We start from the raw sequence: 25,957 nt of genomic DNA on the forward strand, positions 1-25,957 counted from the left end.
GCCTAATTGCGAGAAGGGTTTCTGCTTTATTGCTTTTGTAGCAATAGAGCTATTTACTTTATAACTGCTGTTGGTTGCGTCTTAATTCTAATTGACAGATTTTATGTTCTTTTATTTTAAGGGTAAAAGCTGAGGAAGAGGATAACTGATTGCACTGCTTCCTAAAGGCAGAAAAGGCCTGGGACAAGGAGAGACCTAAATATGTTTTAATAATTGCTTGTTTATGTATGATGTATCCTCTGATTGAGTCCTTAACTGCTCTCTAGAGGATATCATCTGACACAGAGTTATTGTCATTTATGCTTATGAGGTCCATGATGTCTTTAAGCAATTCCCCATAAAATGGGACATCTGAAAGTATAGTCTGAGGCATGTGCCAGGAGGGTGCTTATGTTCTGATGACAGAGTCATCAAGTGTTATGGATACTTGTTCATGATCAGGCCATGGGCAGACATGTATGTTAGCTGATTTAATGGAGTCTAGAATGTAGGTTTGGCAAAAGATGTAGTCTAGTCTTGAATAAACTGTGTGTGAATGTGAAAAATGATTATAGTCCTTGTCAGAAGAGTGGAAAGCTCTCTAGATGTCATAGAATCCAAACTTTATCAATAGAGATCTAAATTTGGATGAAAAGTGGTCATCCAGTGGTCTCTTAATCCTAGGTTTATTTGATTTCTTGTTTTGGTGTCCCAGACCAGATTAAAGTTCCCTCCTAAAATAATCCTACATTGTTTCAATGTATCCACTAGGAATAGAATTTCGTGTAGATATTTGGGCTGCCAGTTATTTGTTAAGTATGCTAAAGTGTAGAGAGTTTGGTTGAGTTTACATATAAGTATAACGTATGTGGCTTGTGAGTCCTTTTTTTGTGAGTTTACATATAAGTATAACGTATCTGGCTTGTGAGTCCTTTTCAACATGCAATACTTCACAGGCTAGTCTCTTGTGTATTAGGATGGCTACTCCTACGTCTAGAGCTATGTACTTGTGCTATTACTTGAAATCAAAGCTGTGACACATTATGCCTAGTCATTATAAAATGACAGGCAACTGTCGCATTCAATTTTTTTGCTCTAATAGTTGCCCTGTGTTCCACTATCTTGTACCCTTTGGGTTGTTTCTTCTATGTAGATTTTAAAACAGGGGCATTTAATAAGATATAGGGGGGTAGTTATCAACGTGTCAACTTTCCTGCCTTCGCCGGCCCAATACGCCCGCCTAAGCTCGCCTCACATCGCCGCTGCGGACCTGAAAAATTTCGCCTAAGTTATCAAATAAAGCTGTCAAAAAGCCGCGGGGAGATGAGCAGCGGACTGTGAGAGTTATCACTCATCCGATCTTGCTGCTCTTTGGCTTTTTCCCAGCTTTATTTCTAGCCTGTCACTAAGCACTCACACTAACTACACTGTTCTACCCCCTATACCGGCACCCCCAGAGCCCCCCGCAACTAAATAAAGTTATTAACCCCTAAACCACCGCTCCTAGACCCTGCCGCACCTCTGATAAATGTATTAACCCCTAAAACGCTGCTCACGGACACCGCTGCCACCTACATTATACCTATTAACCCCTATCCTGCCCCACCTACACCGTCGCCACCTATAATAAATTTATTAACCCCTATCCTGCCCCCACTACACCGCCGCCACTGTAATAAATTTATTAACCCCTAAACCTAAGTCTAATACTAACCCTAACACCCCCCCTAACTTAAATATTGATTAAATAAATCTAAATAATATTTCTATTATGAACTAAATTAAGCCTAATTAAAACTAAATACTTACCTGTAAAATAAACCCTAAGATAGATACAATATAAATAATAATTATGTTGTAGCTATCTTAGAAGTTATTTTTATTTTACAGGCATCTTTCAATTTATTTTAACTAGGTACAATAGCTATTAAATAGTTATTAACTATTTAATAGCTTACCTAGCTAAAATAAAGAGAAATTTACCTGTAAAATAAAAACTAACCTAAGTTACAATTACACCTAACACTACACTATACTTTAATAAATTATTCCTATTTAAAACTAAATACTTACCTGTAAAATAAACCCTAAGATAGCTACAATGTAATTAATAATTATATTGTAGCTATTTTAGGAATTATATTTATTTTACAGGTAATTTTGTATTTATTTTAGCTAGTTAGAATAGTTATTAAATAGTTATTAACTATTTAATAACTATCTAGCTAAAATAAATACAAAATCACCTGTAAAATAAATCCTAACCTAACATACAATTAAACCTAACACTACACTATCATTAAATAAATTAAATAAACTACCTACAAATAACTACAATTAAATTCAATTACATAAACTAACTAAAGTACAAAAATTAAAAAAAGCTGTTACAAAAAATAAACAAAATAGGTTACAAACATTTTAAAAATATTACAACAATTTTAAGCTACTTACACCTAATCTAAGCCCCCTAATAAAATAACAAACCCCCCCAAAATAAGAAAATGCCCTACCCTATTCTAAATTAAAAAAGTTCAAAGCTCTTTTACCTTATCAGCCCTTAAAAGGGCCATTTGTGGGGCATGCCCCAAAGAATTCAGCTCTTTTGCCTGTAAAAGAAAAATACAACCCCCCAAACATTAAAAACCACCACCCACATACCCCTAATCTAACCCAAACCCCCCTTAAAATAACCGGCAGAAGTGATCCTCCAAGCGGCGCTGAAGAAATCTTCCATCCGATGAAGTGATCCTCCAAGCGGCGCTGAAAAAGTCTTCCATCCGGGCGATGTCATCTTCCAAGAGGCGCTGAAGAAGTCTTCTATCCGGGTGATGTCATCTTCCAAGCCGGGTCTTGAATCTTCATCCCGCCGACGCGGAACATCCTTCTTTACCGACGGACTACCGACGAATGAAGGCTCCTTTAAGGGACGTCATCCAAGATGGCGTCCCTTCAATTCCGATTGGCTGATAGGATTCTATCAGCCAATCGGAATTAAGGTAGGAAAAATCTGATTGGCTGATTGAATCAGCCAATCAGATTCAAGTTCAATCCGATTGGCTGATCCAATCAGCCAATCAGATTGAGCTTGCATTCTATTGGCTGATCGAAACAGCCAATAGAATGCGAGCTCAATCTGATTGGCTGATTGGATCAGCCAATCGGATTGAACTTGAATCTGATTGGCTGATTCAATCAGCCAATCAGATTTTTCCTACCTTAATTCCGATTGGCTGATAGAATCCTATCAGCCAATCGGAATGGAAGGGACGCCATCTTGGATGACGTCCCTTAAAGGAGCCTTCATTCGTCGGTAGTCCGTCGGTAAAGAAGGATGTTCCGCGTCGGCGGGATGAAGATTCAAGACCCGGCTTGGAAGATGACATCGCCCGGATAGAAGACTTCTTCAGCGCCTCTTGGAAGATGACATCGCCCGGATGGAAGACTTTTTCAGCGCCGCTTGGAGGATCACTTCATTGGATGGAAGATTTCTTCAGCGCCGCTTGGAGGATCACTTCATCGGATGGAAGATTTCTTTAGCGCCGCTTGGAGGATCACTTCTGCCGGTCCGGGTCTCCTCTTCAGTTCCATTGGTGGCTCGGCTGAGTGAAGACGACTAAAGGTAGGATGATCTTCAGGGGATTAGTGTTAGGTTATTTTAAGGGGGGTTTGGGTTAGATTAGGGGTATGTGGGTGGTGGGTTTTAATGTTGGGGGGGGGGTTGTATTTTTCTTTTACAGGCAAAAGAGCTGAATTCTTTGGGGCATGCCCCACAAATGGCCCTTTTAAGGGCTGGTAAGGTAAAAGAGCTTTGAACTTTTTTAATTTAGAATAGGGTAGGTCATTTTTTTATTTTGGGGGGTTTGTTATTTTATTAGGGGGCTTAGATTAGGTGTAAGTAGCTTAAAATTGTAATATTTTTAAAATGTTTGTAACCTATTTTTTTTATTTTTTGTAACTTAGCTTTTTTTATTTTTTGTACTTTAGTTAGTTTATGTAATTGTATTTAATTGTAGTTATTTGTAGGTAATTTATTTAATTTATTTAATGATAGTGTAGTGTTAGGTTTAATTGTAACTTAGGTTAGGATTTATTTTACAGGTGATTTTGTATTTCTTTTAGCTAGGTAGTTATTAAATAGTTAATAACTATTTAATAACTATTCTAACTAGCTAAAATAAATACAAAGTTACCTGTAAAATAAATATAATTCCTAAAATAGCTACAATATAATTATTAATTACATTGTAGCTATCATAGACCTAGATTTGGAGTTTGGCGTTAGCCATGAAAACCAGCGTTAGAGGCTCCTAACTCTGGTTTTAGGCTACCGCCGGTATTTGGAGTCACTCAAAATAGGGTCTAACGCTCACTTTTCAGCCGCGACTTTTCCATACCGCAGATCCCCTTACGTCAATTGCGTATCCTATCTTTTCAATGGGATTTTTCTAACTCCGGTATTTAGAGTCGTTTCTGAAGTGAGCGTTAGACATCTAACGACAAAACTCCAGTCGCAGGAAAAAAGTCAGTAGTTAAGAGCTTTCTGGGCTAACGCCGGTTTATAAAGCTCTTAACTACTATACTCTAAAGTACACTAACACCCATAAACTACCTATGTACCCCTAAACCGAGGTCCCCCCACATCGCGACACTCGAATACATTTTTTAACCCCTAATCTGCCGACCGCCACCTACGTTATCCTTATGTACCCCTAATCTGCTCCCCCTAACACTGCCGGCCCCCTGTATTATATTTATTAACCCCTAATCTGCCCCCCTCAACGTCGCCTCCATCTGCCTACACTTATTAACCCCTAATTTGCCGACTGCAAAGCGCCGCCACCTACGTTATCCTTATGTACCCCTAATCTGCTGCCCCTAACACCGCCGACCCCTATATTATATTTATTAACCCCTAATCTGCCCCCCACAACGTCGCCTCCACCTGCCTACACTTATTAACCCCTAATCTGCCGAGCGGACCTGAGCGCTACTATAATAAAGTTATTAACCCCTAATCCGCATCACTAACCCTATAATAAATAGTATTAACCCCTAATCTGCCCTCCCTAACATCGCCGACACCTAACTTCAATTATTAACCCCTAATCTGCCGACTGGAGCTCACCGCTACTCTAATAAATGTATTAACCCCTAAAGCTAAGTCTAACCCTAACACTAACACCCCCCTAAGTTAAATATAATTTACATCTAACGAAATTAATTAACTCTTATTAAATAAATTATTCCTATTTAAAGATAAATACTTACCTGTAAAATAAATCCTAATATAGCTACAATATAAATTATAATTATATTATAGCTATTTTAGGATTAATATTTATTTTACAGGTAACTTTGTATTTATTTTAACCAGGTAAATAGCTATTAAATAGTTAAGAACTATTTAATAGCTAAAATAGTTAAAATAATTACAAAATTACCTGTAAAATAAATACTAACCTAAGTTACAATTAAACCTAACACTACACTATCAATAAATTCATTAAATAAACTACCTACAATTACCTACAATTAACCTAACACTACACTATCAATAAATTAATTAAATACAATTCCTACAAATAAATACAATTAAATAAACTAGCTAAAGTACAAAAAATAAAAAAGAACTAAGTTACAAAAAATAAAAAAATATTTACAAACATAAGAAAAATATTACAACAATTTTAAACTAATTACACCTACTCTAAGCTCCCTAATAAAACAACAAAGCCCCCCAAAATAAAAAATGCCCTACCCTATTTTAAATTACTAAAGTTAAAAGCTCTTTTACCTTACCAGCCCTGAACAGGGCCCTTTGCGGGGCATGCCCCAAGAAGTTTAGCTCTTTTGCCTGTAAAAAAAAACATACAATACCCCCCCCAACATTACAACCCACCACCCACATACCCCTAATCTAACCCAAACCCCCCTTAAATAAACCTAACACTAAGCCCCTGAAGATCATCCTACCTTGTCTTCACCTCACCAGGTATCACCGATCCGTCCTGGCTCCAAAATCTTCATCTAACCCAAGCGGGGGTTGGCGATCCATCATCTGGTGGTTGAAGAGGTCCAGAAGAGGCTCCAAAGTCTTCATCCTATCCGGGAAGAAGAGACAATACGGACCGGCAACCATCTTGATCCAAGCGGCATCTTCTATCTTCATCCGATGACGACTGGCTCCATCCTAAAGACCTCCACCGCGGACCCATCTTCTTCCGTCGACGTCCAACTGAAGAATGACGGTTCCTTTAAGGGACGTCATCCAAGATGGCGTCCCTCGAATTCCGATTGGCTGATAGGATTCTATCAGCCAATCGGAATTAAGGTAGGAATATTCTGATTGGCTGATGGAATCAGCCAATCAGAATCAAGTTCAATCCGATTGGCTGATCCAATCAGCCAATCAGATTGAGCTTGCATTCTATTGGCTGTTCCGATTGAGCTTGCATTCTATTGGCTGTTCCGATCAGTTAGGGGGGTGTTAGGGTTAGTGTTAGACTTAGGTTTATGGGTTAATAATTTTATTACAGTGGCGATGGTGTAGTGGGGGGCAGGATAGGGTTTAATAAATGTATTATAGGTGGCGACGGTGTAGGGGGGCAGATTAGGGGTTAATACATTTAATATAGGTTGTGGTGGGCTCCGGGTGCAGCGGTTTAGGGGTTAATATGTATAGAGTAGCTTGCAGTGGGCTACGGGAGCGGCGGTTTAGGGGTAATAACTTTATTTAGTTGCGGCGGTGTAGGGGGGACAGATTAGTGGTGTTTAGACTCGGGGTACATGTTAGGGTGTTAGGTGTAGACAGTTCCCATAGGAATCAAGGGGATGTCTGGCAGCAGCGAACTTGTATTTTTGCTATGGTCAGACTCCCATTGATTCCTATGGGATCCGCCGCCTCCAGGGTGGCGGTTTGAAAACCAGGTACGCTGGGCCGTAAAAGTGCCGAGCGTACCTGCTAGTTTTTTGATAGCTAGCAAAAGTAGTCAGATTGTGCCGCACTTGTGTGTGGAATATCTGGAGTGACGTAATAATCGATCTGTGTTGGACTGAGTCTGGCGGATCGAAGTTTACGTCACAAAATTCTACTTTTGCCGGTCTCTAGCCTTTGATAACTAAGGCGAATCAGCCTCGCCACAAATACGCTGCGGAATTCCAGCGTATTTGAGGTTGACAGCTTGATAACTAGGCCCCATAATATGTAATCTGTATTACATGTATAATATCCATTAATGGACAGCTTCCTACCAGACTCCAGATGGAAAAACAAAATCAGTAAGTATCACTTCCATCTCCACTCCCATCTAATTTTGTTTTCTCACAACATACACAGAAAGAGTCACATAAACACAGAGATGAATAAACACATGTATTTATGATGTCTGAATACTTAGAAACTATTGGTTTAATTTCACCTGCTGCATGGAGAACAATCATAGGGCTGAAACAATTCTGTAAAATGCTTTAAAGGTCACATACACTCCCTTCATTGTTATAGTAAACAAGGAAACAGAAAATATAGTTTCCATCTCCATCTAAAGTTGTTTTATCACAACATTTAAAATGGAAAAATACATAACAAACAAAAAAAAATCTAAACAAACAGGAAAGACAGGAAGAGAACAATTAATTTTAGAAACAAACTATTTATATCAGACACGCAAGAATAGACTTTTCTTATCACTACACACTCTTATGCTGCCATTAAATACAGAATAATAGCATAAACAGCAAATACATAATTAAAAGGCAATAAAAACAAGTTTGGGCTCTCTGTCTCTCTGCATATACAAAATACCATACCAACAATACCTTATTAAAATTCATAATTGTTCTCCATATTAGTTGTAAATCTCAAACATTTTAGTATATATTTATTTAATGAACCAAAATATTTCATTTGTGCGTGAGTTACGCCGTTAACAAAATAATAAAAAAATATATATATTTTTTTAAATATGTTACCTAAGGCCTAGATTTGGAGTTTGGCGGTAGCCGTGAAAACCAGCGTTAGAGGTTGTGGTGGGCTCCGGGTGCAGCGGTTTAGGGGTTAATATGTATAGAGTAGCTTGCAGTGGGCTCCGGGAGCGGCGGTTTAGGGGTTATAACTTTATTTAGTTGCGGCGGTGTAGGGGGGACAGATTAGTGGTGTTTAGACTCGGGGTACATGTTAGGGTGTTAGGTGTAGACAGTTCCCATAGGAATCAAGGGGATGTCTGGCAGCAGCGAACTTGTATTTTTGCTATGGTCAGACTCCCATTGATTCCTATGGGATCCGCCGACCTCCAGGGTGGCGGTTTGAAAACCAGGTACGCTGGGCCGTAAAAGTGCCGAGCGTACCTGCTAGTTTTTTGATAGCTAGCAAAAGTAGTCAGATTGTGCCGCACTTGTGTGTGGAATATCTGGAGTGACGTAATAATCGATCTGTGTTGGACTCAGTCTGGCGGATCGAAGTTTACGTCACAAAATTCTACTTTTGCCGGTCTCTAGCCTTTGATAACTAAGGCGAATCAGCCTCGCCACAAATACACTGCGGAATTCCAGCGTATTTGAGGTTGACAGCTTGATAACTAGGCCCCATAATATGTAATCTGTATTACATGTATAATATCCATTAATGGACAGCTTCCTACCAGACTCCAGATGGAAAAACAAAATCAGTAAGTATCACTTCCATCTCCACTCCCATCTAATTTTGTTTTCTCACAACATACACAGAAAGAGTCACATAAACACAGAGATGAATAAACACATGTATTTATGATGTCTGAATACTTAGAAACTATTGGTTTAATTTCACCTGCTGCATGGAGAACAATCATAGGGCTGAAACAATTCTGTAAAATGCTTTAAATGTCACATACACTCCCTTCATTGTTATAGTAAACAAGGAAACAGAAAATATAGTTTCCATCTCCATCTAAAGTTGTTTTATCACAACATTTAAAATGGAAAAATACATAACAAACAAAAAAAAATCTAAACAAACAGGAAAGACAGGAAGAGAACAATTAATTTTAGAAACAAACTATTTATATCAGACACGCAAGAATAGACTTTTCTTATCACTACACACTCTTATGCTGCCATTAAATACAGAATAATAGCATAAACAGCAAATACATAATTAAAAGGCAATAAAAACAAGTTTGGGCTCTCTGTCTCTCTGCATATACAAAATACCATACCAACAATACCTTATTAAAATTCATAATTGTTCTCCATATTAGTTGTAAATCTCAAACATTTTAGTATATATTTATTTAATGAACCAAAATATTTAATTTGTGCGTGAGTTACGCCGTTAACAAAATAATAAAAAAATATATATATTTTTTTAAATATGTTACCTAAGGCCTAGATTTGGAGTTTGGCGGTAGCCGTGAAAACCAGCGTTAGAGGCTCCTAACGCTGGTTTTAGGCTACCGCCGGTCTTTGGAGTCATTCAAAAAAGGGTCTAACGCTCACTTTCCAGCCGCGACTTTTCCATACCGCAGATCCCCTTACGTCAATTGCGTATCCTATCTTTTCAATGGGATCTTTCTAACTCCGGTATTTAGAGTCGTGTCTGAAGTGAGCGTTAGAAATCTAACAACAAAACTCCAGCCGCAGAAAAAAGTCAGTAGTTAAGAGCTTTCTGGGCTAACGCCGGTTCATAAAGCTCTTAACTACTGTACTCTAAAGTACACTAACAACCATAAACTACCTATGTACCCCTAAACCGAGGCCCCCCCACATTGCCGACACTCGATTAAATTTTTTTAACCCCTAATCTGCCGACCGCCACCTACGTTATACTTATGTACCCCTAATCTGCTGCCCTTAACACCGCCGACCCCTATATTATATTTAATAACCCCTAATCTGCCCCCCTCAATGTTGCCTCCACCTGCCTACACTTATTAACCCCTAATCTGCCGAGCGGACCGCACCGCTACTATAATAAAGTTATTAACCCCTAATCCGCCTCACTAACCCTATAATAAATAGTATTAACCCCTATTCTGCCCTCCCTAACATCGCCGAAACCTAACTTCAATTATTAACCCCTAATCGGCCGACTGGAGCTCACCGCTATTCTAATAAATGTATTAACCCCTAAAGCTAAGTCTAACCCTAACACTAACACCCCCCTAAGTTAAATATAATTTTAATCTAACGAAATTAATTAACTCTTCTTAAATAAATTATTCCTATTTAAAGCTAAATACTTACCTGTAAAATAAATCCTAATATAGCTACAATATAAATTATATTTATATTATAGCTATTTTAGGATTAATATTTATTTTACAGGTAACTTTGTATTTATTTTAACCAGGTACAATAGCTATTAAATAGTTAAGAACTATTTAATAGCTAAAATAGTTAAAATAATTACAAATTTACCTGTAAAATAAATCCTAACCTAAGTTACAATTAAACCTACACTATCAATAAATAAATTAAATAAAATACCTATAATTATCTACAATTAAACCTAACACTACACTATCAATAAATAAATTAAATACAATTCCTACAAATAAATACAATGAAATAAACTAACTAAAGTACAAAAAATAAAAAAGAACTAAGTTACAAAAAAAAAAAAAATATTTACAAACATTAGAAATATATTGCAACAATTTTAAACTAATTACACCTACTCTAAGCCCCCTAATAAAATAACAAAGACCCCCAAAATAAAAAAATGCCCTACCCTATTCTAAATTACTAAAGTTCAAAGCTCTTTTACCTTACCAGCCCTGAACAGGGCCCTTTGCGGGGCATGCCCCAAGAAGTTCAGCTCTTTTGCCTGTAAAAAAAAACATACAATACCCCCCCCAACATTACAACCCACCACCCACATACCCCTAATCTAACCCAAACCCCCCTTAAATAAACCTAACACTAAGCCCCAGAAGATCTCCCTACCTTGAGTCGTCTTCACCCAGCCGAGCCAAATTCTTCATCCAAGCGGAGCAAGAAGAGGTCCTCCATCCGGTAGAAGTCTTCATCCAAGCGGGGCAGAAGAGGTCTTCCATCCGATTGAAGTCTTCATCCAAGTGGCATCTTCTATCGTCATCCATCCGGAGTGGAGCGGCAGCATCCTGAAGACCTCCAGCTAATCGGATCAGCCAATCGGATTGAACTTGATTCTGATTAGCTGACTCCATCAGCCAATCAGAATATTCCTACCTTAATTCTGATTGGCTGATAGAATCCTATCAGCCAATCGGAATTCGAGGGACGCCATCTTGGATGACGTCATTTAAAGGAACCGTCATTCGTCGTTCAGTCGTCGGCCAGGATGGATGTTCAGCGTCGGAGGTCTTCAGGATGCTGCCGCTCCGCTCCGGATGGATGACGATAGAAGATGCCGCTTGGATGAAGACTTCAATCGGATGGAAGACCTCTTCTGCCCCGCTTGGATGAAGACTTCTACCGGATGGAGGACCTCTTCTTGCTCCGCTTAAATGAAGAATTTGGCTCGGCTGGGTGAAGATGACTCAAGGTAGGGAGATCTTCAGGGGCTTAGTGTTAGGTTTATTTAAGGGGGGTTTGGGTTAGATTAGGGGTATGTGGGTGGTGGGTTGTAATGTTAGGGGGGGGTATTGTATGTTTTTTTTACAGGCAAAAGAGCTGAACTTCTTGGGGCATGTCCCGCAAAGGGCCCTGTTCAGGGCTGGTAAGGTAAAAGAGCTTTGAACTTTAGTAATTTAGAATAGGGTAGGGCATTTTTTTATTTTGGGGGTCTTTGTTATTTTATTAGGGGGCTTAGAGTAGGTGTAATTAGTTTAAAATTGTTGTAATATATTTCTAATGATTGTAAATATTTTTTTTTATTTTTTGTAACTTAGTTCTTTTTTATTTTTTGTACTTTAGTTAGTTTATTTCATTGTATTTATTTGTAGGAATTGTATTTAATTTATTTATTGATAGTGTATTGTTAGGTTTAATTGTAGATAATTATAGGTATTTTATTTAATTTATTTATTGATAGTGTAGTGTTAGGTTTAATTGTAACTTAGGTTAGGATTTATTTTACAGGTAAATTTGTAATTATTTGAACTATTTTAGCTATTAAATAGTTCTTAACTATTTAATAGCTATTGTACCTGGTTAAAATAAATACAACGTTACCTGTAAAATAAATATTAATCCTAAAATAGCTATAATATCATTATAATTTATATTGTAGCTATATTAGTATTTATTTTACAGGTAAGTATTTAGCTTTAAATAGGAATAATTTATTTAAGAAGAGTTAATTAATTTCGTTAGATTATAATTATATTTAACTTAGGGGGGTGTTAGTGTTAGGGTTAGACTTAGCTTTAGGGGTTAATACATTTATTAGAATAGCGGTGAGCTCCAGTCGGCAGATTAGGGGTTAATAATTGAAAATAGGTGTCGGCGATGTTAGGGAGGGCAGATTAGGGGTTAATACTATTTATTATAGGGTTAGTGAGGCGGATTAGGGGTTAATAACTTTATAATAATAGCGGTGCGGTCCGCTCGGCAGATTAGGGGTTAATAAGTGTAGGCAGGTGGAGGCGACATTGTGGGGGGCAGATTAGGGGTTAATAAATATAATATAGGGGTCGGCGGTGTTAGGGGCAGCTGATTAGGGGTACATAGGGATAATGTAAGTAGTGGCGGTTTACGGAGCGGCAGATTAGGGGTTAAAAATAATATACAGGGGTCAGCGATAGTGGGGGTGGCAGAATAGGGGTTAATAAGTGTAAGGTTAGGGGTGTTTAGACTCGGGGTACATGTTAGAGTGTTAGGTGCAGACGTAGGAAGTGTTTCCCCATAGCAAACAATGGGGCTGCGTTAGGAGCTGAACGAGGCTTTTTTGCAGGTGTTAGGTTTTTTTTCAGCTCAAACAGCCCCATTGTTTCATATGGGGGAATCATGCACAAGCACGTTTTTTAGGCTGGCCGCGTCCGTAAACAACTCTGGTATCGAGAGTTGAAGTTGCATTAAATATGCTATACGCTCCCTTTTTGGAGCCTAACGCAGCCATTCTGTGGACTCTCAATACCAGAGTTATTTTAAAGGTGCGGCCAGAAAAAAGCCAGCGTTAGATACGCGGGTCGTTACAGACAAAACTCTAAATCTAGCCGTTAGAATTTAGGAGTAGGAGGAGGGATTATATGAGGGAGACAGGCTCCTAGAATGGAACCTGAATCTAGAGGCAGAAGTGGCATGTGAAACTGGAGGGCAAGATTCCGGAGCAACAAGCTTAGGAAGTGGGTAATTGGGGAGGCACCACCAATGTGCTCTTTCCTTGAGTTGTTGAAGCCCCTCTGTTGTATAAACCCCTCCACCAGTATCTCTAGAAGCTGCTTTGTCTGCTCATTTTGTGTCTCAGTTATTGCAGCAATCTTCCATTTGCCTGTACACTTAGAGACTTATGTGGGTGCATTTGTTAAAATCAGACATTACAGCCATCATTTCTTCTCTGTTAGCTCCTTCCCCTTGTTTTGCAGCCTGTGGTGTTGGTGCAGGCTGAGGTGGTAGTGTTGCTTGAGGTAGTGCTAGAGCACTGGTGAGGTGTAAAGCACTTGTGAAGCAGGTGGTGGTGGCATAAAATGATGGGAGGTCACAAGGGTCGGCCGTGATGTACCTTCTCCAAGTGTAAGCAGGGTGTAGTCATCTCCTGGAGTCATAAAGGACACATAAGCTACTGGTTGGTAGACGGATGGCTGACCCTGTAGTCCACAAGTGGGGTTCCCTTCTTTTGCCAGAAGTTTCAAGAAGAATCATCCATGAGAGGGCCAATTCTCTATGTTCTGAGGTTCCTCCCCATGAAGGGCCTGATTTACTCTGCTCTTGAGATTCTGCATAAAATATAGAATAATAATATAATTTTTTGTTTAGATTATACAAATATGTTCACTATTAAAACGTGAACAAATATAAACATTTTAAAAAAAACTGAAACATGTTTAAAATTTAAGACAATAAATAAATGTAAATGACACTGAACATTGCACTTAAAAAAAGAATAACAATTTATGGTATATACGTAATTACTTCTCTTTCATTTTTCAACTTTTTATTTAATATAAAATCCCTTTAAAGGTAGATGAGGTGTTAAAAAATATAAATATAAAAAAAGAAATTTTTTTAAATGAATTTTTTATTGAGGATAATAATAAACATACAGGGCTAGATTACGTGTGGAGCGCTATTTCAAACATTTTTTTGCTAATACGCAAAAAAAATGAAATTAAAGGGACACTGAACCCAAATGTTTTCTTTTTTAATTCAGATAGAGCATGCAATTTTAAGCAACTTTCTAATTTATTCCTATTATCATTTTTTTTTATTCTCTTGGCATCTTTATTTGAAAAGCAAGAATGTAAGTTTAGATGCCAGCCCATTTTTGGTGAACAACCTGGGTTATTCTTGCTGATTGGTAGATTAATTTAACCGACCAATAAACAAGGGCTGTCCAGGGTCTAAACTAAAAAATAGCTTAGATGTCTTATTTTTTCAAATGAAGATAGCAAGAGAACGAAGAAAATTTGAAAATATCATGACTGTGTTAATGTATTCCCCCTTAGCCTTCAATAGAGCAAGAAAAGCAGAACAAACACACATGCTCTCATGCTAATCCTAATCGCCATAAGCCTCCTACTCTAAAAAACAATAAACCACCACATAGCCCACCACGAAGTACCCCACTAAGCTATTAACCCCTAAACCGCCAAACCCCCCACATCACAAAGAACCTGCTACACTATTAATCCCTAAACTACCACACCCTCACATTGCAAAATACTCTTCTACACTATTAACCCCTAAACCGCCTACACTATTAACCCCTAAACCACCTAAACCACCAGACCCAAATTTAAAAGTATCCACCACAACATTAACCCATAAACCGCCACACCCCCACATTGCAAAGTATTTTTCTAAACTATTAACTCCTAGATGGCCACAACCCCCATCGCAAAGTACTTTCTAACCTCTAAACTCCCTAACCTGCTAACAACCCCCAACACTAATACTAATTCTCCCCAAGTTACCAAAAAAAACTAATATTACATAAAAAATCTACTATTACATAAATAAACTAAGAAAAAAACTTCAGAAAATAACAACCTGCTATTACAGAAAAAAAACTAATGGTGAAACCCCTCCCACCCCCACACAGTTATGCCTATACTAAAACCCTATTTTTTTTAAAAAAAACACCCCAAAATAAAAAACCCTATACTAACGTTTTAAAATTCAAATACGCCAATAGAATTAAAGTTTTGTCTATTGGCTGATTTGAATTTAAAAATGAAAATCAGTCAATAGGAATGCAAGGGTAGCCCTATATAAAGGGGAGTACCTCACATTCAAAATTCAGTGTTCGGTGGGTGACTGCATGAAGAGTACGTCGGATGAAAGGTCAAAATATAACAAGAAAAGAGGATGTATAAAGATGGTTGATGATAGAAAACCATCAATGTCAGGATGAGAATAGAAGACCATTGCTGCTGGGATGAAACTAGAAGACCACTGACACTGGGATAGAATAGGAGAACATTTGGCGAACACGTAGGAGCCAGATTAAAGTTTGGTGAGTACCATCTTTGGGGTTTAGCGGTAGGTTTTTTTTGGGTGTTATTTTGTAGAATATGGGTTTTTTTGGGCAGCAAAATTGATTTAGGGCACTGTCTTACCAAATGCCCTTTTAAGGGCAATGCCCAACCAAATTTTTAGAGTACTTTTTTTTAGATAGGCTTTTTTTGGGTGGTAGGGGATTTACTTCTATTGAAGAATGCTGTAGCTGTCACTTTAGGGCGATGCCCTACAAAAAGCCTTTCTAAAGCCCTTATAATTTTAGTGTTAGTATATTTTTTTTATGTTTCATGTTTGTTTGTTTTTTAAGTGGGGCTTTAGTTTTAGTATAGGCATAACTATTTTTTTTATTTTTGGTAAATCGTTAATTTTTTCTGTAATGGTAAGTTTCTTATTTTCTGTAATGTAAATTTTTTATGTTATGTTAGGTTTGTTTGTTTTTTGGTAACTTAGAGGCTGTTATGTTAGCTGGTTAGGGGTTTAGAGGTTAATGGGTACTTTTCGATGGGGGTTGTGGTAGTTTAGGAGTTAATAATGTAGTGGGTACTTTGCAATGTGGGGGTGTAGCAGTTTAGGGGTTTATAATGTAGAGGGGTACTTTGCGATGTGAGGGTGGGGGGTTTAGGGGTTAATAGTCTAGAGGGGTACTTTGCGATATGCAGTGACGTCAAAGGCTGGTGAGGTACTGGCTGTGATACGCCAGAGAAACACATATATGAACCTGACAGAGGCAGCTTAAATTTACGATTAAATAAGCAGGTTACAGGTCCAATTTACTGCTATTATTAAATTTGCTTCATTCTCTTGGTATCCTTTGCAGAAGGATATGCAGCAATGAACTACTGGGTGCTAACTGAACACATTAAATGAGCCAATGACAAGAGGCACATATGTGCAGCCACCAATCACCAGATGCTCCCAGTAGTGCATTGCTGCTCCTTAGCCTATCTAGGTATGCTTTTCAAATAATACCAAAAGAAGTAAAATGTAAAGTTGTTCAATATTTTTTTTTTTTTTTTTATCTGAAACATGTAAGAAAATAATTGTGTTTAATGCTCCTTTAACATTGTGAAACAAATTAACATTCATCTACTAAAATACATCTTAAAGGGACAGGAAACCCCAAAATGTTCTTTCCTGGTTTGGATAGAACATACAAACACATCTAGTTAGCCAATAACAAGGGACAAATGTGTGCAGGCACCAATCAGCAGCTAGCTCCCACTAGTGTATGATGTGTGTATTAGTTTTCAACAAGGGATACTAAGAAAAAAAGGCACATTTGAAAATAAAAGTGAATTTAAAGGTGTCTTAAAATGACATGCTCTATCTCAAACATTCAAGTTTAATTTTGACTTTCCTATCCCTTTAAGTAACACAATCCATGATTTGTATTCTCTATTAGTTTTTATCCTTCCTTACAAAGCAACTGCAATTGTATTTCTTAAAGGGACATGAAACCCTACATTTTTATTTCATGATTTAGGTAGAACAGACAATTATTTGAAACTACTTTCCAGTTTACTTCTTTTATCTAATCTCCTTCATTCTCTTTGTATCATTTGAAATAGCAGCAATGCACTACAGGTTTCTAACTGAACACATGGGTGAGCCAATGACAATCGGTTTATAGATGCAGCCACCAATCAGCAGCTAGAACCTAGGTTCTTTGCTGCTCCTGAGCTTTCCTAGATAAACCTTTCAGCAAAGGATAACAAGAGAAGGAAGAAAATTAAATAATAGAAGTAAATTGTAAATTTTCTAATTAATTGTATACCTGATCTGAATCATAAAAGAATAAATAAATAAATACACACATACACTGACACCTCCAGGACTGAGGCTACACACATACACTGACACCTCTAGGGCAGAGGCTACACACATACACTGACACCTCTAGGGCTGATGATACTACATACACTGACACCTCTAGGGCTGAGGATACAACACATACACTGACACTTCTAGAACTGAGGATACACACCTACACTGACACCTCTAGGAGTGAGGATACACACATATACTGCCACCTCTAGAGCTGAGGATACACACATACACTGACACACTGAGGATACACACATACACTGACACCTCTAGGACTGAGGATACAACACATACACTGACACCTCTAGGACTGAGAATACGCACATACACTGATCTCTAGGATTGAGGATACACACATACACTGACACCTCTAGGACTGAGGATACACACATACACTGGCACCTCTAGGACTGAGGATACACACATACACTGACACCTCTAGGACTGAGGATACACACATACACTGACACCTCTAGGACTGAGGATACACACATACACTGACACCTCTAGGACTGAGGATACACACATACACTGACACCTCTAGGACTGAGGATACACACATACACTGATACCTCTAGGACTGAGGATACACACATACACTGGTAGGACTGAGGATACACACATACACTGGTAGGACTGAGGATACACACATACACTGACATCAGTAGGACTGAGGATACACACATACACTGATATCAGTAGGACTGAGGATACACACATACACTGATACCTCTAGGACTATATATATATTTATATATATATATATATATATATATATATATATATATATATATATATATATATATATATATATATATATAAATAAAACAGACATACATATACACACACACTCCAAATAGATGTATCACCTATAACAATTTTACATCCATTAAAGACTAAATATAGAAGTGTGTGTGTGTGTATATATATACACACACACACAAACACAGTCACTACACACACATTAAAATAGATGTACCACCAATAACAAGTTTACACATCCTTTAAAGACTAAATATATAAGAAAGTATAAATATATACACATACACACAGTCACTACACACATATTACAAATAGATATATTACCACACACTAAACTGGCTATTTTAGTAGCTATTCAGAATATGCTATTCTGTACAAAAATGTTCATACTAGTCCATTGTAAATTAGACTGTTAAATATTTAGGTGCAATATTCACACTTGTTAAAAAAACAAAATGAAAGCAGAGCATACTCACTTCAGCAATAGACAGGATGATGATGCAGTGAAGCTTGAAGCAACAAGCCCCTCCCATGTAAGCTACTGCCCGGTAGCTAGAAGTTGGAGTGTAATTAACCCCATAGTTGCCAGAAAGGCTGCAATACAGTTGCAGTACTCTCTGGTAGCTAAGGGTTAAAAGTAACATTTTTTTTTTAATTGCTTTTTTAATATAGTATAGAGTGTACTGAGCCCACAGTAAAGAGAAGCAGCAGGATGTGGGGAGGAATGTTGTGCTCTGCAGCTCTCTCCTTGCCAGTAACCCTTCATTTTTAACGGAAGCAGCACACTGAGCAGTCACTCACATTTCACTTGAGCTATGATACACAGTTGAGTGACAACACATAGACATAAGAGGCTCATACACAGTGCACACAGTCTCAGATAATCAGTTTCAATACAGACACATATTAGGCTGGGGAAATTGTCAGCTCAGCTCAGCTGTCAGATAGCACGCTGTTGCTGTTGTGGTGGTAGGCACTGCTAGCTGACAATCTCCCTAGTCGGCTGCTCATTGACACATCCTTGCAGGTGCAGCATGCAGGAGACCTCGCAACCTGGTCTCTTACTGTGGGCAGGGGAATCCGACTTCCTGAACCTCCCTTACTATTCTGCAATCCGCTGACATATGGAGGCAAACAGTACTGTAGCAGTGCAGCATACCACTGCCTGTCTGACCGCTCAGGAGCCAGGCGTGTTTGTGGTCACATTAGTCAGTATAAAAAGTTGGGGCTGCATGACTCCTGCTGCTGCATGTGTATGTAATGTAAATAAGCCTCTGATTCTGCCGCTAACATTAGTGTCCCCCTGATTTTAGGATTAACACTGACTCACTGCACTATAGTTACTCTCAGACGGTGGCTGCTAAAAAAATAATTAAAATCATTTCTTACCTTAACTGACTGCCGTCTTCACCACCGTCCAGGGCAGGTCCACTTTTTTTTCACTTCCCGCCACCAGTCCTACTCCTAGACAGGAACACGCCTCCAGAGTCAACTCCAGAGACACTAACAGTCACAGTCACGTGACACTCTGCTCCGGTACCTGACCACTGATTGGCTCGAGGCTTTTTAGAGAGCAGCCTCTGTTGGCAGCATGTGGGCGGCAAAGAGCCAATAAGCACCCTCATGCTGCTCATAGAAAAATTTAGAAAGCCATCTATGTTGCGCAATGGAGGGGAGCTGACCGGCTCACAGCCTCTCCTTTATTGCGCAATATGGATGCAAACACATCATCTTGTTGCTCAGTTGCTAGTACATTCATGGCGGAGTCTGCATTCAGGGGGGGGGGTACCCAGGGGTACAATTTTTTTTATAAACTTTAAAAAAAATATATAAACTTTAAAAAAAATGTTTTTTAATAAAATAAAATTAAAAAAAGTGTAATACCCACTTAGGACAGGGGAGGCGCTGCCTCCCCTGCCTCCTATGACAGCACGTCACTGGCGATATGGGTGTGTGGTGGTTTAGGAATTAATATTGCAAAGGGATACTTTACGGAGGGCTATGTGGCGGTTAAGCACTACTGGGAGAATTTGGTGAGCCAATAAGATGAGGCATATATGTGCATCTACCAATCAGCAGCTACTGAGCCTAACTAGGTACCCTTTTAAAAAAAAGAATACAGAATAAACAAAACTAATTAGAAAATAGAATGAAATTTGAAAGTTGTTTAAAATCACATGCTCTATATGAATCATGAAATTAATTATTTTGGGTTTAATGTCCCTTTATGTATGTAACTTAAAGGGACATGAAACCCAAAAATGTTCTTTCATCATTCAGATAGAGAATACAATTTAAACAACTTTCCAATTTACTTCTATTATTTAATTTGCTTTCTTCTCTTGTTATCATTTGCTGAAAGGTTTATCTAGGCAAGTTCATGAGCAGCAGAAAAACTAGGTTCCAGCTGTTGATTGGTGGCTGCATATATATATATATATATATATATATATATATATATATTGAATCTGATTGGCTCACCCATGTGTTCAGTTAGAAACTAGTAGTGCATTGCTGCTCCTTCAACAAATTATACCAAGAGAATGAAACAGATTAGATAATAGAAGTTAATTAGAAAGTTGTTTAAAATTGTATTCTTTATCTGAATCATGAAAGAAAAATTTTGGGTTTCATGTACCTTTAAGTAGATATCATAAACTATATGGAATACAAGAAAAAATAAATATTAAGAACTTAAGCACTAATTGATGAAGTTATATTATTTATTGCAAAATATACAGCTAAAATAGCAACATTGGCTGCCATTGACTTACCCCTTTCGCTGCGCTTAGGTTCTGATGCTATCCCTGACATCAGAACGACAATCCCATTGGAGTCTATAAAAGTGTACTCTCGTGGGTGCAATGTAAATGCGAGCTCACGTTCCCATTCCTGACAACTTGTAATACCAGTGCACCTTAGCATGTGCTGGTATTACACAGTGGAGCGCAAATATCACTTTCATGAAATTGATATTTAGCGATCCACTTGTAATCTGGCCCAAAATGTTGCATTTAGTTTTTTTTTTTAAACAGCAGTAAAGTGTTAAAGTGTGCGGGTGTTAGAAAAAAAAACAGCACTGAAAAGAGCCTTTACATAGTGGTCTATGGGGAAGTGTGTGTACCCTGTAAATAGATATGTATATGCTTATATTCATATATATTTATGTGTCAACAAGTGTATATACACATATAAACACATAAATAAATATGTATATATTCATATACATATATATTTAAAATTCAAAGAGAAATATATGGATGGGGAGACATAACTAGTATATAACTTCTATAGTTAAATACAGAAAACATAGATGCAATTGCATACAATGGTGCAGACCCTTATGAATTCATATATATGGTTATATTAAAGAAAGAAATAGGTACAGAATTTCGACAAACTCTGAATAATGAAAGGGACTTCAGCACTCTTTTGAAAAAATCTCAATTCAATTTATTCCAGAAACAGATCTAATAACAGCGGACCTTTGCATTACCTGTAAGCAAAATTCCTATACACCAAAACACCCACTTAAAAAAGATACATATGCACACTTGGCTGGCCAGCCTACATCAGAGATTACCTGTGTAAAAGTTATTCTACTATACTCCAGGTAACTAACTATTATACATTTGCAAAGTGCCTATACAGTGATTAACATAACAAGCATAAAACAATACTAAATGTGACTTATCCAATGATCAAGGACAGGCCATTGCAACCAATGTTTTAAAATATTTACAAAAAGCATATAACATTAATGAGAGTTTGTATTGCTACAAGCTAGCAAGCCCAGAGTAGCAAATGTAAGGTAGCACTGCCAATTGGCTCACACATGTCCCACAGAACTGAGAGAAGTAAAAGTTCACTTTACCATATCGTCAGCTGGATCGGTTATTCAATACGGCTCTCACTACCAGTGCTGTTTTGATGTTACACCGTGAGACGTAAAAGTTTACTTTACCATATCATCAGCTGAATCGGTTAAGGCTGTATTAATGGTAGAGATTTCCACTTTGTTTGCTCTTGGATCCTCCAGACATATACAGACTGCGCTTAGTCCAGTGCTACAACGCCTCTCTTGGGCTCGATGTCATCTGAGGTCAATTTCTTTGCTGTAGCAAACACCAAACACATATACAGGCTGTGAGCTTGATCCCAAATGCTATTTCAGCATTCAATCTTTATCCGGTCAGCATTCAATCTTTATCCGGTTAGTCTTTGGAGGTGTCTTCGTCCTTATCTTCCTCCTGTAATCTGATTTCTCATACAGACAGGGAATCAATGTAAAATCACCTCTAAGGTTGTAACCAGACCGCTCACTCTTCCTTCGTCATTATTGCGTGGGCGCAATGTAAATGCGAGCTCACATTCCCATTGCTGACAACTTGCAATACCAGTGCACCTTAGTATGTGCTGGTATTACACAGTGGAGCGCAAATATCACTTTCATGAAATCAATATTTAGCGATCCACTTGTAATCTGGCCCAAAATGTAGCATTTTGGTTTTTTTTTAAAACAGCAGTCAAGTGTTAAAGTGTGCAGGTGTTAGAAAAAAAAAACAGCACCGAAAAGAGCCTTAGCATAGTGGTCTATGGGGAAGTGTGTGTTCTCTGTAAATAGATATGTATATGCTTTTATTCATATATATTTATGTGTTAACATGTGTATATACACATATAAACACATAAATAAATATGTATATATTCATATACATATATATTTAAAATTGCTGCCCATCACTGCATGACTTACCTCCTTCGCTGCGCTATTTCTCTCATGAGCGCAATGCTTCCATGCAATGAGAATGCAAGGTCGTGTTCACATTTCACCTAACTTGTAAATACCAGCACAAATTTGAGTGCACTGATATTACAAAGTGTTGCCCAAATATCGCTTATGCAAAAGAGATATTTTGTGCTCCACTTGAAATCTGGCCCTCAATGCTTAAAAAGGGTTAAAAGGGATATGGTATATAGCAAAGTGTTTGACAGGAAAGGGATCCAATGTGTGTCTATCTATCTATCATCTATCTGTACACAAACTGTATATACACATACACACGTATAAACATGTATAAATGTGTGTGTGTGTCTATATTTATATATATATATATATATATATATATATATGTGTGTGTGTGTGTGTGTGTATGTGTATACATGTGTATTAATATGCTTATTTGTGTAAATAAGTATGCACACACACATATTTACATACTGTATATGCACATATGAACTTCTCTTGGTCAGACAGGAGCAAAAGAGGGAGTGATCAAGGTATCCATGCATTTATATAAGGTAAGGAATCTCCACCCCAACATTGGCAACAATGTTGCACACACACTCCCAGCATCAGATTCACGTCTCAGTCAGGCAGCATAACCCTTGAGACATTTTTCAAGCACAAAAATGCTCTTCACTACCATAAGGGTTAAATTGCCATTACTTCACTATCACCTTACACAGAAAACTGTTGGAAGTAAAAGACCATGGAGCAAAGTCGTGTTTATTAAATAGCTTGGCACAAAATACTAAACTTTCTTAAAGCTTAACACTAGTTGGTAGCATCTGAGGTCCTAACATTTATATAAAAAACTTAATATTTACAAGAAGCATTTTGAGGTCAATGGCCACAAGTTGAGTGCTGCAATGCTCCTGCCGAGCAGTGCTCTTCATTGGTTGGCATCATCCGACAGGGATTTCTAAGTCAGCAGGCCCTCGGGAGAGGCGTTACAAGCTGCGACTTGCAAGAATCATGCCCCTCTCATTAGCTCAACCAAACCCTTATGGAACATACAAGGAAAAGCGGGTCTCAAGCGAAAGGTGAAATAAAAAAAAACACCTTTATTGTGAACAACATGGAAAGTAAAATAATTGAAAATTTAAAATAAGCTACATGTAGACAAGGTGGTCAGACGCGTTTCGGCTCACACCTTCATCTTTGACCTCAAACCCTTATGGAAGCCAGAAAAAATATTAGGCCGTGAACCTGCCACGCCAGTTGGAAATATTCTTTACTACACCAGGTTTTAAACCTTAAGGGCCCTCCTGATGTAAGACGCATAAACAAACATCAAAAAGGGGAAGCAAACTTTACCACTTTGGTCTTACAAACAGCTAGCCTGAGTAGGCATGCTACCACCAAAGTCCTAAAGCCACCCTAATAGTTGCTGCTTCCTCAGTGCAGCCCCCACCTGTAAACAAAATTAAACATTAACCACCGGAAAGAGGGGAGGGATTGGGTGGGAAAACTTCTCTTGGTCAGACAGGAACAAAAAAGGGAGTGATCAAGCTATCAATGTATGTATATGAGGCAAGGAATCTCCACCCCAACATTGGCAACAATGTTGAACACACACTCCCAGCACCAGATTCACGTCTCAGTCAGGCAGCATAACCATAACCATAAGACGTTTGAAGCACAAATATGCTTGACACTAGCCTAAGGGTTAAATCCACATTACTTCACTCCCACCTTACCCCAATAAACACATAGACAACTGTTGGAGGTAATAGACCATGGAGCAATGTCGTGTTTATTAAATAACCAGGCACAAAATACTAAGCTTTCCTAAAGCTTAACACTAGGTGGCAGCATCTGAGGTCCTAACATATATATAAATAACTTAATATTTACAACAAGGGTTTTGAGGTCAACAGCCACATTTCGAGTGCTGCAATGCTCCTGCCGAGTAACATGCCGCTCGTCTTTTGTGGCCGTTGCCACAGACACTGTAGGCTTTCCTCCAGTTACCATGGCCATTGCCATGGACTCGGCGGTTTCTTCTGTGCTCGGTGATGATGTCATCGCCGCATGCCGAGTCTTCCGATGGTGGTACGGATCAATTGTCTGCTCCTTGGCGAGAATCTACACCTATGTAAGTACCTTAGTTACTTACATTCTCTGCCCAATTATAGGTGTTACTTTGTGTGCTCCTGGGTGTTGTGTACTTGAATTGCTGGATTGCCTAATTGATACTGAACTCTGCCTGTCTGACCACTCTGCTTGCTTAACCCCTGAATTGCTGGATTGCCTAATTGATACTAAACTCTGCCTGTCTGACCCCTCTGCTTGCTTAACTTCTGAATTGCTGGATTGCCTAATTGATACTGAACTCTGCCTGTCTGACCACTTTGCTTGCTTAACCCCTGAATTACTGGATTGTCTAATTGATACTGAACTCTGCCTGTATGACCACTCTGCTTGCTTAACCCCTGAATTGCTGGATTGCCTTACCATTGCTGAACTCTGCCTGTCTGAGCATTCTATTGGTTAACCCCTGAACTGTGATACTGTTTGATATCCTTTGTTGTCTTGACCATTCTCTGCCTTCAACTTATTGCCGTGAAGGACTATCCTGCCTACCCTGAGCCCTGTTTACCTCATTTCATAAACTCTCTCTGTTCTGGGATATTTCCTATCATTCCACTTGGCGCTGGGATAAGAAGACTACTGGCCAAGTTTGGTCTGACAGAGGAATATCCCACGAGCATTACATTATACTTGGCCATGGACCCAAATGAGGTAGCAAGAGCAGTCACTCTTCAGGGAAAAATGCTGGAAACTCATACCATACACTCGCAGAGTGTGGATTCTAAACTAGAGGCTATAACCGCTATGCTCTCCTCACTGGTTGCAGAGAATAATGCTGCTCCTGTTGTTATACAGCCAGTCCCTGCTGCTAGTGCTGCAGCTTCTTCCCCTGCTTCTGGAAGTATACCCCGGATACCATTAACTACAAACTGTAGGGATTTTCTCAGCCAGTGCAGGCTGCACTTTCGCAATGATCCTCACACCTTCCAGTCACAT

Source organism: Bombina bombina, chromosome 4, assembly GCF_027579735.1.
Source record: "Bombina bombina isolate aBomBom1 chromosome 4, aBomBom1.pri, whole genome shotgun sequence".
Classification (NCBI taxonomy): Eukaryota; Metazoa; Chordata; class Amphibia; order Anura; family Bombinatoridae; genus Bombina; species Bombina bombina.